Source organism: Puma concolor, chromosome C1, assembly GCF_028749965.1.
Source record: "Puma concolor isolate L17-30 chromosome C1, mPumCon1.1.hap2, whole genome shotgun sequence".
NCBI classification, from domain to species: Eukaryota; Metazoa; Chordata; class Mammalia; order Carnivora; family Felidae; genus Puma; species Puma concolor.
In genome coordinates this window covers 83,527,445-83,543,407 of record NC_141674.1, presented here as the reverse complement: position 1 = coordinate 83,543,407, position 15,963 = coordinate 83,527,445, and the positions used below count along the sequence as shown (strand labels likewise).

The window sequence follows — 15,963 nt, the reverse complement described above, 5'->3', positions numbered from 1 at the left end:
ACACACCTAACAAAGGTATTTGTGTATTTTCAGAATATTCAAAGAATTTTTTTACAGTGTATAAGATAAGCAACTCAGGTTTTAAAATGGGGCAAAAATAGGGGCGCCTGGGTGGCGCAGTCGGTTAAGCGTCCGACTTCAGCCAGGTCACCATCTCGCGGTCCGGGAGTTCGAGCCCCGCGTCAGGCTCTGGGCTGATGGCTCAGAGCCTGGAGCCTGTTTCCGATTCTGTGTCTCCCTCTCTCTCTGCCCCTCCCCCGTTCATGCTCTGTCTCTCTCTGTCCCAAAAATAAATAAACGTTGAAAAAAAAATTAAAAAAAAATAAAAATAAAAATAAAAAAAAAAATAAAATGGGGCAAAAGGTTTGAACAGTCCGATGAATATGCAGGAGCAATCAATAAGCACTTGAAAAGATGTCAGCATCATTAGTCATTAGAGAAATGTAAATAAAACCACAAAGTGAGATCACTTCACACCCACTAGAATGAGTAGTGTTAAAAAGACTAATAATAACAAAGGTTGGCAAGGGTATGAAACAATGGGAACTTTCATACATTGATGGTCAAAGTGTCAAATGTACTTTGGAAAACAGTAACGTCGTATATCGTTAAACATATACCTACACTGCAATTCTTTAATACCACTTCTAGGTGTTTAACCAAGAGAAATAAAAACATATGTCTGTAAAGACTCCCACATGAATATTCATATTAGCCAACAACTGGGAAAACAAACAACAAACAAATGTCCATCAACAGGTGAAAGGATTAAACACATTCTGGCATATCCACTCAATAGAATACCACTCAGCAACAGAAGGGAATGAACTACTGAGATATGAAACAACATGGATGAATCCTCACAGATGTTGTTTTGAACAAAAGAAGTCACATGTACTGCTTTTTAAGCATTTGGTAATGGGGACAACATTTCCCTTGACTTCATGAAGACTAAAGGCTCCTGGGTGCAAAGTAACATAATTACAACACAGTATGGTAATGTATATAGTCTTTGAGAAACACCCAGAGTTTTGTGGATGCACAATAGGGATACCCAATGTTAACCATGACCCTAATAATACTTACTAGTGTAGGGGAAGGGAGTCACAGAAATTTATAGAGAGATTGGCACCATTGGAGAGTTGAATGATCATTGGGAGTTAGCAGGAAAAGAGAAATTGGAGGGAGGGAGGGGGTTATTACTGGTTAGAGGGCTTAAGAGAACAGTTTTCAGTGAACTTGCATATGATAACTCCTGAGTTGTTTAATGTTTCTGTAGTGCATGAATTTCTATTGAGTCTCTGGGCTGGAGAGTTAGTCAAGAAGGAGATCGTGGAGCTCCTACTTAGGATGCTAAGGAACTTGGGCTGTTATTCTGTTGAATACGAAAACTGATTGAAAAGTTTTAAGCAGCATAGTCTCACTGGATAGAGTATGAATTTGAGAGTAACAAAACTCGACATGTTGAGGCAAGCTGGGCAGCTGTTACATAATGAAGGTAGGAGATGATTAGTACTTGAACTTGGGCGAAGAATGAATTAAATAAGTAATATTTAAGTCTAAATGCTTAGCTCTTTTTCCTTATGATTTAAAATCAGAGCTTAATCAGAAATTGGAAAATAAATGGCCACTTAATAAGTAGCTATTGGAATTACACAGTATTTTACTCCTAAATTCCTGTAGCTTAGGATTTTCAATGTTGTATTAATCTCTATGTGTGTAGGATAAAACCTAACATTATCATAAAGTCAAAATCATTATTTTCAATGAAATAAAGCTATATTGTCCTGTCATTGGCCTTACTTAAGTAATATACTTTGGTCAGCATTTGCAGATTACATAAGATTACTCCTATAATTAGTTTCCAAGCATTTTCTCGTATTTATCTCCTTGAATATTGAAGCTCATTAGGAAATGTATGTTTAGATATGTAGAGAAGATTAATTTATAAAACTAAAAGTAAACATAACAACTAATTGAAATGCTTAATAGAGCATTAACAAGAATTGACTTCTGGTATAACCAAACAAAATGTTTACGTGGTTTGTTCTTGCAGCTTATTTGATGCAAAATGCAGGCACAAGCTGTAGAATAAAACTAATAGAATCTTGTGACTAGAAACGGGCAACTGCATAACTTTCAAGTGTGGTTCTATAGGTATATTTCAACAATTAGTTGGCCTTAATTTTTTTTTTTTTTTTTTTGGCATTCATGTGAAATTCAAAAGCATAAGCTGTATCTCTTTTAACAATTATTTAGGAATAATTATAATCAATTTTTTCAGTTAGATGATCTGGAGAAAGGTCTCTGAGAAGAATTTAGGAAGTAACTAGTCTTCAATATTCCCCATTAATTGTATAATAAATATGTTTCTAATTGAAATATATTATTGATATCAATTACCAGTTTTCTGCTGCCACTATTAAGAGTAAAAATTTTTCTGGACACTCATTGTTCCTTTGTTAGGGAACCATCTTTTATCTGATATTATCTGTGATCACAAAGAAAGAAGAGTAGTTGTTGATTTATACACAATATATTAAAAATAAAACCAGTTTCTTAGTAATGGCAATCAGGTGTGATATCATGTATTGACAGGAGCCCCAACACTGTCAAAAAATAATTTGGTTTCATATGACATTTGCCTACATAAAATACTAACAAGTTTAAGTCATAAGAGTGAGGCAACTCATGGGCAAGACTGCATGTTAGAATTTAGAAATTTAATTTAAAAATGCAAATTTTAATACTCTCTAGAATGTTTAGTAAATAAATATCCTCAGAAAGCCATAGCTGATTTTTTTGCCCTATATCTTGCTTACTGATGTGCTAATTGAACAGTGAAGGTGCTAAAGAATACATTTATGCAACAGGCTTAAAGAATTACAGTTGAACTTGAAATCAAGCTCAAGTTCATTTCTGCAGTGTAGACCTAAGAAAGCTACGTCACACCTACAAATAAATTTTCTAGTTCTATTCAGCCTTTTGAAAAGAAAATAGAAAAGTTCCTAAGTATTAACACTAAAGAAGATACGGGAATTCTTATTTTTATAATTAGTTCAGTCAGACTTCCATTTGAAAATGTCAGACTGAGTGCAAGTATATCCTTCTATCCTGAATTACCACTGAAAGGAAAGCAGCAGGATTTTTCAAATGTCGTAAGCTTAAGAGAAAAAAGAGAATAAGAGAGGAAACAGTAAAACATGGGAAGCTGAAAAGCAGATGGCTGTATTAGATTCACTGAGCGGACCCTTGAAAAACTGAATTCTGAAATGGACCCAAGAAGTAGTGTGATTTGCACTACTGAATCTACTTAAAGTTTCAAGATTAGTAATACCAGGGAGCTGTGGGAGCAGGAGTGAGGAGAGGGTTTGTCAAAAGTCTGTTACAAAGCAGCTGTATGTATCCCTTGATTCCCTTCTCCACTTTGAACAGATCAAGAACCCCATTTGTTTAGTCAGGAAAGAAAACCCAGTGCTTAGCCTGGAGGACACAAGGCAGAGGATACCATGGTGAAAAGAAGGGGATTCAGTGAATTTCTGTATGCTACACGTTGAGAACCTTATCCTCCCTTGTCTCACCTGGCTCGCACAGCAGCTGCTTTGTAGGTAGAATATGACAGTTGGGCATGGCTGTTTGTTGCATGAGATGTGTTATTATGACTTGTAAGATCAATAGCTATTGCAAAATGGTACATTTAGAATTACAGAAAAATGGAAATACAAGAAAGAGCCCAAGAGATGTTGCTACTTTGAGAAGTCCATACAATCCTCTAAGCTCTCATTCTTAAAGAAGAAATAGTGGTATTTTAAGCAATTATATTTCATTAAAAGTAAAAGAGAAACATGTCTTCGTTTTGAGTTTCTTAGGCATGCAAATCCCTTTGTAGCCTATTCCCCCCAAACAATGAAAGTTAGTGATTCAAAAGAAATACTGTAAAACCAGCATTTCTACTAATTGGCTTACAACAAGTTCACTCAAGGTAACACAAGTTCACTCAAATTCATATTAAATGTGTACAATTTTTAGAGTTTTTTTTTTTTCCCTCAGGTCAGGGAAAATACCACTACTTTGTGTATTCATGTTGTGTTATACTCCTTTGATTATTCCTCCTCTACAAACACTGTTTTTAAGTATTTTAACTTTTATTATTAAGTTCCAAAAGTTTTATTTTCCTTGGCCAAGCTGAATTTTGGATATCAACTTGTTTAAGCAAAAACAAAACTATGAAACTCCATCAGATAACCTCTGTTAGTTTGGAACTGGGATGGCTAGGTGAGTTTCATCAGGCAACGCTCAAAGTAACTCACACAAAGTATCTTCTGAGAGCTGAAACAGCAGTCACAAATGTGTCTCACTCTGTTTGAGGCTTAACAAAGTAGTGGAGCTAAGTTTCAGAGAACCATGTCTTAGCCTCTGAGGAAAAAGAGCCACATATTTTGTGTGTGTGTGTGTGTGTGTGTGTGTGTGTGTGTGTGTGTGTGTGCGTAAAAAAGCTGTTTAGTAATTTTAAAAATGAAACCCATGACACTTCATTGTGGAACCACATATGATTTTGTTTATTTTCAAAATACGTCCTTGCAAAATTGTCAAGATTTTTTTAAGGAAATGCATATGTTCAAATATATTTGTGTATATTCAAGTAGGTCATAAAACGTAGAAACATACTCCTTTTATGGTATTCCATATTTGGTTTTGATTATTTTTCAAGGTTTTTAAAATTGTTTGCCTTTTAATAGTATGTTTTCATGTTTTTAAATAAAAGATGTTTTTGATAAGTAGGACAAGGTAGTCATCAGATTATTGTTCTAAAGATATACATTTGCTGTTCAGGTCAAATAATACATATTAGAGATTCTGTACAAAAAGATTATATGTAGTAAGTTATCTCACATAATTTTGAAAATTATATGGAAATATAGTTATTTTATTATAATTTCTAAACTTTTAGGAATATTAAAAGACCACATAAAGAAATATATATTTTATAAAATCACTGAAGAGTTTGTCTATTATATTAGTAAATTTTATATATTGATTGACCTATTTGGCCCTACACAAATTTGTGAATGACATCTCTACTTACTCCATTAATTTTTGAGATATTTGGTTAGTTGAGGTAAGATGGAGGTTATAATTGTAAACAACACCTTGATAAGTTATTGTATACATATATATCTAGAGCACATACACCATATTGATTACTGCTGGATATCAAGTTCAGACTTAAACAGAAGTCTGATTCTGATTTTTCTCAGACTCTTTAAGCCCAACCTGCGATTGCATAACTTTAAACTTATTATTTAACATAAGGACAACACATGTGCATGTGTCTGGAGAGAATAAAATTTTAGCATCATCACTTATTTAAAACCTCATACAAACGTATTTCAGATCCTTTCCTATAAAGGGAGGTGGGCAATGATCTTATGAAAATATAAGGACAAGAAAATAGATATCAAGGTACAAATAAGAAAATGAAATTCTTAGCACTAAAAATATCCATTTCCATTATTTTATTCAATTATTTGCCATATTCTTAACTATTATTATTGGTCCTGGCACTATGCTAGTCACTGGGGATTCAGTGATTGACTTAGGTATATTTTCTTACCAGAGAAACTCATCCATTTTAAGGAAAACATATTACTGTATAAAGTACAAAAGGAGGACAGAGAAGATAATCTAATGACCATCTTGAAGGCTGAGACTTTAACCTGGTAGGTTGGGAGTTTGTTAGAAAAGTTGAGACAAGTCCATTATTGGCAGATAAGTTAGTGTCCACCCTAGCAAAGAGATACAAGGGAACAGACTGAATTTGAAAATTGACAAATATGGCATGACCTCTTCCTAAAATATATGCTGATGGGTAAGAGAATAAATGACAGCAGATAGGGCATGAGGACAGGGTATGAGTAAATTATTACAGGTCACTTACATAAAGTTATGATATCTGTGGAGTTTGGATTTATCCCAGAGGCGGTGGGTGGGCATCTGAATTTCTGGATTGATGTCATCAAAGTACTGCCTTGGCCTCCATACTCAGGAGTGTCAACATACAAAAAATTGCAATGGTACTGTTCATCTCCTCTCTGCCCTCAAACTAATATTCTGTAGAGTTAGCTGCGATCTGAGTGAAATCATGGTAACATACTTTTCACATAGCTTTTCTTATCAACTTGGAATCCCTCAGATGTTGATTTGGAAAATGAACTTGCAAAAATTCACATAATTTGTATTATAAATTAACTGACAAGGGGCCATATCAACATTTACAGGTTTCAGCACCATACCTTAATGGGAAAGGATTTGTGAATAATCACTAATGATACCAATTCATAATGATGAAATGAAATATTTATAAAGCATTTCCTTTATGTTTAATTGCATGGTAATCTCCAGTTCTTTAATTCATTATAAGATCAGATTTGAAGTGATTATTGGCTTTGAGTTTTTACTGTTCAGGACTTGCCTGTCAAAGAGGATGAATAACATGAAACTGTTGTTTTGTTGTTGTTGTTGTTGTTTTATTTTAAATAGATTTATTGATTTGTAATTGACATACCATGTAATTCGTCCACTTAGAGTGTCTATTTCAGTGATTTTTGGTGTACTCGTGGATATGCATGACCATCACAGCTATGTTCATCATACTGAAACTGTGTTTCCAGAGAGCAAATGAAAGTGCTTAAATTCTTTTTTGTAGTATTGTATTATTGGGCTATTTTTAAGGCAATGAAGAAATGCAGTTTACATCAGTTTTCTTTAGGTCATAGAATGTTCTAGGGTGCCTCTAGTGACTCATGAAACATAAGATCATCTGTGATATCTTGTATTACAAGTTCATTCATTTACTATATTTCCTTAGAGAGGAAAAATTAAAGTCTCTAACTTTGCTCGTTTCTTTTTAATGTAGGTAGACAATTGTCCTTTATTGTCTTCTGAAATGATTTAAATAGCTTAAGCTAAATTTTAAAAAAGTATATCCCTTCATCTGTGTTCTAGAATTTGATGTGTTAGATATATTCATAGAAACACAGCTTACATTATAGATTTATTAGTCTTGTGGACCTAATTTAAATGGGTGTTATTACTGCATTTATTTGCCATTTTAGATATACAGTTTGATTTAGTTCAGGATTAAACAATGTGGAACTCAAAAAATATATATAATGCCATTTAGGACTTTTGCTGTAAAATCTATCACACTGTAGGAGGTTTTACATTTCCAAAATGCAAGCAGTGAATGCTATGGGGTCAGGGACTAACCAGTGAATGAAAGTCAGAACTCAAAATGAAGTGTCTTTTCTGTTTAACATTGGGCACTGATAGAAACTGATAATGTTTGATTAATGAACGGCAGCCTTGCAGCGGGTGAAAACATCTGCAAAAAGTGATTTATTATTTCAAAGGTATTGGGAGCTTGCGGTATCTTGCAGATTTAAGTATGTGTGCCTGAATAAAATAAATGAGATGCAACATGTGAAAAATGAAAATACATTACTTGTAAAGGATGTGTCACAAGCAGGGTATTTTTGTTCAAGTACACTTTGTCATGGGGACTTTTAATGCTGTTCTGAATACAAATCATTTAACTGGTTCATAAAATCGCCTCAGTTGGAATTCTTGCATCTATCATCCAAGACATAAATGAGGGTTAAACTTAATGTGGTGTAACATCCCCTAAATGTTCAAATTTTGCATCATATAAAACCATTAAAATTGCACATATGTTTTATGTATAAAGATGAATAAATTGTGGGTACTTAAAAACAGTGGTCCCCAAACAGAAACAGGGTTTAAAGTCTTGAGGTCTTAATTGAATGCTCATCAAATACTCAGAGTTAAGGATTTCCACTGCAACTATTATGGCTAGACGTTTGAATAATCTATCATTTTATGATTGAACAATTTTTTAGTTAGGTGACATGTTATATGACAAATAATAGAATGCAGTGAAAGGATGGGTACTGTTTTAAGTCTTGCTCCTGGAACTGTAATTAGTCTGTGTGTGTGTGTGTGTGTGTGTGTGTGTGTGTGTGTGTGCATGCGCATGTGTGTGTATATACACATACCTTGAATCATTCACTGTTGTTTAGTTAAAAATCATACGTTTTCTCTAAATGTAGTTACATCATATTTCACATATACCTGATAACTATTTATAGAAAATAAGATTCAAAATTCTTTCAAGGTGCTAGTAACCTGATAATAGTCATAATGGGTTATACGTAACAAAAAGTAATGTGAAAATGAAACCGGAACAGTCTGTAGCAGAGTTATGCCATCGAGACTACTAATTCCTTCTTTTGTAGTGTATGAGATGCATCTCCTTGTTTGTTAACTCCTAAAAGGCACTTCTCCAAAGTTGGGTGTTGTAACTATGAACTTACTCTTCAGTCAACAAGATTTAAAAAAAAAATACCATCATAAGCAAACTAAATTCTATGAAGAAAAAAACATGTTGTTTTTTTTTTTTTGAGAATATTATGGAACTTTATAATTGCATATGTAATTTTTAAGTTAGAAACTGAATTGCATCAAGATTTCTGCATCCTTTTTGACCATGCTAGCTTTAGGATTCAGCATAAACTAAATCTTTATTAAATGTTTTGTTGAATGATTGAATAAATGAAAGGATTAGTAAAGGAATAATTATTCCCAGCAATTTTACTCACTCATTTAACAGAGTTCTGAGGAACTTGCTTTGTGCCAGGCAACGGGCTGGGTCTGGAAATAAAATGTTGGAGAGAACAGGCATAGTCCCTACTCTCAAGGAACTCCTAGGCCGTGGGAGACAGATATTAAATACATCACATATCACATAGTGAAACATTTTGAAAAGCAATACAAAAAAATATAAGGGTCTTGGAGGCTACATTCCAAGGGGATCTCTCCTGAATGGGAGACAAGGAAGGGTTCACGCTAGCTGAGCTTGGAGAGAATAAAGGAGGCAAGTGGCAGGAGACAGGTAGATAATTAGACTGGGGAGTGAAATGAGATTTGCATTTTAAAGGAATCACTTTGTCAGACATGTGGAGGGAAGAGTAGAGGTGAGAAAAATCATTTAAGAGGCTTTAGTAATAAGAATAGGAAATGGTGACTGATTCTACTCTTCCCAAGAATACAAATCTCTGCCTATTATGGTCTCTCAACATTTCCACCACCACCCCACCCCCATCTTATTTTCTCAGTTCCCTGAGAATGGTCATGACCTAAAAATAAGGGGTCTTTCATCATTACTTTTTGATACTCCCTACTCCCCCTTTTATATTTAACTCAGAATTATTTATTAAATCATAACTACCATTTAAATTAGACGCAATGGCATTTGTCAGGCAATAAGATGGTTCCAATAGGATTTCTTATATGTTTAGTTTATTGTCAGAATTTTGTCTCCACTGAAATGTCAAAAAATTTTAATACCATTGTTTTATTATCAAATGGTATACATGATTAATTACATGTGATCGGATTTAAACATTTTGTTATTTCTAGTGACAGAATCATTCAAGTAGGAAAAGAAACATATTTTAAGTAATTTATTCATATGCAGAGAAGATTGTAACTAGAATTAGAAATATGAAGATTTAAAAACATTCATTGAAAGGATTTCTATAACCTTTCTATTTTCCAAAATTTGCTAACCTTCACTGTCAGGAATATTTTCCTCATCTTTTTTTGCTATCTTATAAATCAGTTTTTAAGTGGAAATAGGCATGATCATCTTGAGAGCTCCTTATGTAGCTGAAAATCTTCATTAAATTGACTTCTTCGGGCTGAATAATTACAGTTCCAATTAATTAAAGACTAAAAATTGCTTCCTCAATTAAACTGAAATATGTAGGCAAACATATGAAAATACAAACCTTCTAGATTTAGAAGTTTTCTTAGAACTCCTTGCTAAGATGTCAAATATTAATATAGCCTAACCTCCTTAACATCAAAGAACATATAGAGATATGTTCTTCTTCCTAATTATGTAGATATAACATATGTAAAACAAAATTAAGATCCAGGGCATATTTAATAGGAACCTAATAAGAATTCAGAATATAGGACACTGGTTTCTGGTTCTCTCTGTCTTTACACTGAATCTGCAAACCTGGACAGGTGCCACTCTTCCCAGGTTCCAAACGCAGGGTTGTTGATATGAGGGTGAAAAGAAGTGGCACACGTGAGAACTTTGATAATTATGCACCAATCTATAACCCTTATAAATATTAATTGTTGGAGCTGAAATTGATTCTCAGTTTTCACCTCCCATAATTTTTTTTATTTTTTTATTATTTTTTTTGAAATTTATTGTCAAATTGGTTTCCATACAACACCCAGTGCTCATCCCAAAAGGTGCCCTCCTCAATACCCATTACCATCCCTCCCCTCCCTCCCACCCCCCTATCAACCCTGAATTTGTTCTCAGTTTTTAAGAGTCTCTTATGCTTTGGCTCTCTCCCACTCTAACCTCTTTTTTTTTTTTCCTTCCCCTCCCCCATGGGTTTCTGTTAAGTTTCTTAGGATCCACATAAGAGTGAAACCATATGGTATCTGTCTTTCTCTGTATGGCTTATTTCACTTAGCATCACACTCTCCAGTTCCATCCACGTTGCTACAAAGGGCCATATTTCATTCTTTCTCATTGCCACGTAGTACTCCATTGTGTATATAAACCACAATTTCTTTATCCATTTATCAGTTGATGGACATTTAGGCTCTTTCCATAATTTGGCTATTGTTGAGAGTGCTGCTATAAACATTGGGGTACAAGTGCCCCTATGCATCAGCACTCCTGTATCCCTTGGGTCAATTCCTGGCAGTGCTGTTGCTGGGTCATAGGGTAGGTCTATTTCTAATTTTCTGAGGAACCTCCACACTGTTTTCCAGAGCGGCTGCACCAGTTTCCCACCAACAGTGCAAGAGGGTTCCCGTTTCTCCACATCCTCTCCAACATCTATAGTCTCCTGATTTGTTCATTTTGGCCACTCTGACTGGCGTGTTCACCTCCCATAAAATTGAGTGCAGCTTCAGACCCAGAGCTATAAGTAGACTCCATGTCCTCACTTGAGGTTTTCATGAGAAAATTTCAACACCGACCAATAACTCCTTAAGACTGATTACTTTTCTCCTAGATTTTGTACCTTGAATTCAGGATTGTGGGGACATTTTTTTAGGCTATCTGTGGGGATAGAAGGTGGCACTTGGTGATTTATACAACTAGAAGCTAATTGTCAATACTGAGAACCACTCATAGTGAATGAAAATTTGAAAGTTGACACTTTCCTATACTTGTCCTAGGAAAGAATCCAGGGTAACAAAGGACAGAGACATAATTTATGTTTTTTCATAATAAAAGTATGAGAAAAATTAATATATGCAAAAGGATACCTATGTGCTTTTGAAGGAGACAGGTTTTTTTTTCCTTTTTTTTTTCTTTTGCTTAACATTTATTTTTTTTCTTTTTTAAGTATGAAATTTATTGTCAAATTGGTCTCCATACAACACCCAGTGCTGTATCCCAACAGGTGCCATCCTCAATACCCAATCAGTGCTCATCCCAACAGGTGCCCTCCTCAATACCCATCACCTATCCTCCCCTCCCTCCCACCCCCATCAACCCTCAGCTTGTTCTCAGTTTTTAAGAGTCTCTTATGTTTTGGCTCCCTCCCTCTCTAACCCTTTTTTTTTTTCCTTTCCCTCCCCCATGGTCTTCTGTTAAGTTTCTCAGGATCCACATAAGAGTGAAAACATATGGCATCTGTCTTTCTCTGTATGACTTATTTCACTTAGCATAACACTTGAAGGAGACAGTTTAGATGGTAGGTAGTAAATATTAAATTATTTGCTCATAATTCTGCAGGTTGACAGTTTGTTCTGGGCTGAGCTGGAAGTCCTGCTACCCCTGGTGTCAGATGTTCTTAGGTGCATCAGAATCAGTTGGGAGTTGCTTAGGGGCTGGAGACCCAGGATCTCAGGCCTCAGTTGGGAAAAATGGATCTTTGGAAAAAGACACCTGTGGTGTCTCTTTTAACATGTGTCTCATCCTCAAGGAGGCTAGCCTATGCCTGTTCACAAGGTGGCCTTAAACCAAGAGTGTACAAGCTTCAAGCCTCTTCAAGCCAAAGCTTAGAAGCTTAGAAGCCAAAGCTTAGTAGCTTAGTGCTACTTTCACACCCCGTTATGTTGCTAATGGCAATTCACAAAATAATCCCAGATTCAAGAAAGACAGAGTAATAGACTCCCCTTAAATCTTGAGGAGAGGAATGGCAAAGTCATCTGGAAAGGGGCATGCATACAAGGATGGGATAGATTCTTATGACCTTGAAATTTTCTTAATGGAAAATTGTTCTGTAATGATTCTCCTCTGACTGAAATGGATAGCAGAAATGTTAGAAGATGGAGGAGGGACAGTAAAGAATCCTCCAAACTGAGAAGGTACTTTGAGACCAAAAAGTGAAGCAAGCCACTCCGTACTATTTACACAGGGTAACTTGCTGACAGAGGTGATCAGGTGGACAACAGTCAAAGCTCTGTGTATCTATTTTCCACAAAGTCCAAACCTTAATGCTCAGATTTTATAGAGTGAGGGGATGTGCATAGGTCATTGTGGTCAGGTTAGGGTTTTAACATTTAAGAGACCTCCTGGTGCTATCTGTGTGCCAGAGGGGAGAGAGGGGAAGAAACTGTGTTATCTCTTCTAGTTATCTAAACAACTTTAGGGGAGATCAGAACAAGCCTTCCTTCAGGGCATACATCAACCTCCAAGGGGCCTGGAAGAGATGGCTCCTTGGGAGGTCATTGCATGGACATGAAAAAGGTGGAAAGCCAAAGAGAGAGTCACTAGTCAGCACTCCTACAGAAGTTATATACTTACACATAGTTTCAAACAATCTTATATTCCAAATGATTATGATTGAAGATTCCAGAGCTGTTGTTCCTGGGTTTAAAACCAGTTTTTTATTAAGCACGTTAGTTAATGACTGTTTCAGTCTACCTAACTTCAAGTCTGAAAAATAATGCAATTATCTAATTGGCTCATAGAGAAGATTAAATGATTTGATACAGGTAAAATGCTTAGAATAGTACTTGGCCTGGCATAAAAAAAAATCCTTAACATGTGTTAGCTATTACTATATCTTATTCCTGGTCTTTAATAGTGAATAAAACTATGCATCTTTATGATATAAATCAACATAATCTCTTGTTCTAATTCTACTTCTAGCTGCTTTCTCTTTATATGAGTACTTTCAGTAATTATGTTCTGAACTTCATTCTCAAAACACTAATCTTAACCATAATCATATAACAGAAAATAAAAGTTTATTCCCCAAGTATCTGGTTTCCTGTTAAACACAAGACATAATAACTGTTGAGATGATACACAAACACCAAATAACTTTTAAATACGAGCTCCCTAATTTCTCTTTTTATTATTTTAACATAGTCCTGACTCACTTTTACATTAGTTTTAGATCAGTTTGCCTACAGTGCCTCAGACATTCACTCCAAATGCCAGACTGATTTCTATGGCCCTATCCAAAGGCTGGGTTTTTGAATGATGGCTATAACTTGATTGATTCCATAATGAATCCCTCCACCTTGATTCCTTACATCTATTACTGCAAGACCAGAAATACCTTGATAGTCTCAAACTATCACCTAGTAACACCTGCACTTAAATCCAGACTTGATATTCAGTAGTCTAGTTATGATTGCAAAGTTCCTTTTAACAATAACGCTATGTTTCTATAAGGCCATAGTCAAGGTGAAAGATAATGAAAATTTTTTTTGGTAGTAGCAGCAGGAATGAAGATGAGAAGATGAATGAAAAAGAAAGGACATAGTTGAATCATCACTAATCAGCAAAAATCAAATGCATGAGTTAGAAAAAAATAGAGGAGATTCAAAGGAGATTTTTGTTTTGGTAATTCCTTACTGGACATAATTTTGGTTATGATGTAATACTTTGCAATGTAATGATTTTAATATTTTATTAGAAGAAACCTCAAATACAAAGTTAATTTATATATATTTATTCTAGGAAGTTATATACTTATACAAATTTTACTATGCAGATATAATATGGTCTGGTAACAAGTAGTTTAAAATAATGTTTCTTTGACTCATTCAGAGAAATTATAAACGTTGAATGCAGTTATGCTCAGTGTTCTGTTTAGTATTGTAATATGTAAATTTTTATCTTTGAACCTGTGTAATACTGGATTTAAAGTTATCTACCTTTAAGATACCCATGCTATATAGGTATATATTATATTAGAATAAAAACTGTATATTATACAGTTTTCTTCATGGTCCTCTACATGGTATCTCAGCTCCAGAAAATTTGTCTTTCATTTCTAATCAGATAAATATTTGGGCTCTGTATTTATTTCCCATCATTTTGGGATACCAAATAAAAGATTTACTTAACATGAAATGTATAAAATAATGCTAAAATTTAGGAATAATATATGTAAATTTAATTTTCTTTTTTGTGAAAAGGACACCAAAATGTTTAAATGTATATTTTCTAGGAAGTTAGTTCTTACTTCTCCTTAAAGACAACAATAATAGCAAAATAATTCAAACTCATTTCTTCCAGTAAAATCAGAAAGGAAACATAACTGGTATATTCCAAAGTAAATTAGGAGCTGCCAAGAGCTGCTTCAATCAGACAAAAAGTATAGAGGAGAAAATAAAAACAAGTATTGTAGAGTCTTAAGAAGCCCATAAATGGTAAATCTCAGGTGGCATAGTACTTTGCCCTTCTTGGAATTAATAAATGTGGAAACTGGAATAAACAAGTAGAAAAGGGAAACAAAAAACTTTCCTGTACCAGATTTTATTCAGAAAAACAAAGCGGATGAAACTACCCAAAGAATCCAACACAAAATGAGCCATATTTGTAGGAAACAGTCTATCTGGCAGCCAAAAAGGAAAGAACCTTTGGGTTAGTAATCTTAGAGGGCTGTAGTCTCTTGTCTGTCCCTCATTATAACCAGCTCTTCAGGGACAACCTATAAATAACCAATCTAACTAAAGTCAACTCATTAGGTAATGAATAATAAGATATTATTGTGGCATTAAAACAAAAATACTATAAGAAAAACTGTGGAGAAAAGCAACTAAATTTACCAACAGATGAATTACATTCCCCAGAAAAAATATTGCTATCAAACATATAAAAATAATGAATAAACATTTTGCTATTTATTTAAAACAAGAAAATTTAGCATAGTATCACCTATATGAGTAAAAGCCATAAAGCATAAATGCCAGAACCAAGATAGAAAAATAGGAGCTGGAAAATGAGTTGGCAGAATATAAGAAAGATGTAAACAAAAAACAACATAATTATTAAAATAAAGACAAAATGGAAGAAGCATGAAAATGAATAAGTATTTAAAAACACTGTAAGGGACATTTAATACAGAGATTAGGGAGTGAAAAAAATGACTCAGATAAAGGGAAAAAGTAGAAAGAGAAAATAATAACTATAGGGAACACTCAAAATGAGATCTAGCATACATATAATTGAAGTCTCTTGGAAGGAAAGTCTTTCCCTTCTATGGAACAGAACAAATATTTGAAGCAATATTTTAAGACAAAATCTGTGCATGAAATAAAAGATTGGAAATTATATTTTGAAAGTTCTGCCAGGAAAAATTGCCCTGGAATGCCCTAGGAAATGTCCTTAAATGTCCTAGGAAAATTACTAGATTTTAAAGAATAAAAATTTCTTTGGACATATAGGGGCAAAGATCAGGCCACAGAAAATATTAGACTGGCTCCATACTTCTCAGCAGCAGGAAAGAAAGTGTGACCCAGTATTTTATATTCAGCTAAACTGTATCTCAGGTATAAGGTCTACAGACCAACAATTTTTGACATTCAAGAAGTCAGGAACAAACTTCCACTAATTAGAGAAGATGCTAGAAGCCCTACCAAAAGTGTTAGTGAGCACTA

At 34.4% G+C, this 15,963-nt stretch overlaps 1 protein-coding gene across 2 annotated transcripts in view; it reads left to right on the top strand.

Moving 5' to 3' along the window:
• The window catches only part of DPYD (dihydropyrimidine dehydrogenase), an 878,551-nt gene that overhangs the window by 322,566 nt on the left and 540,022 nt on the right, over positions 1-15,963 (top strand). The window lies entirely within an intron of this gene.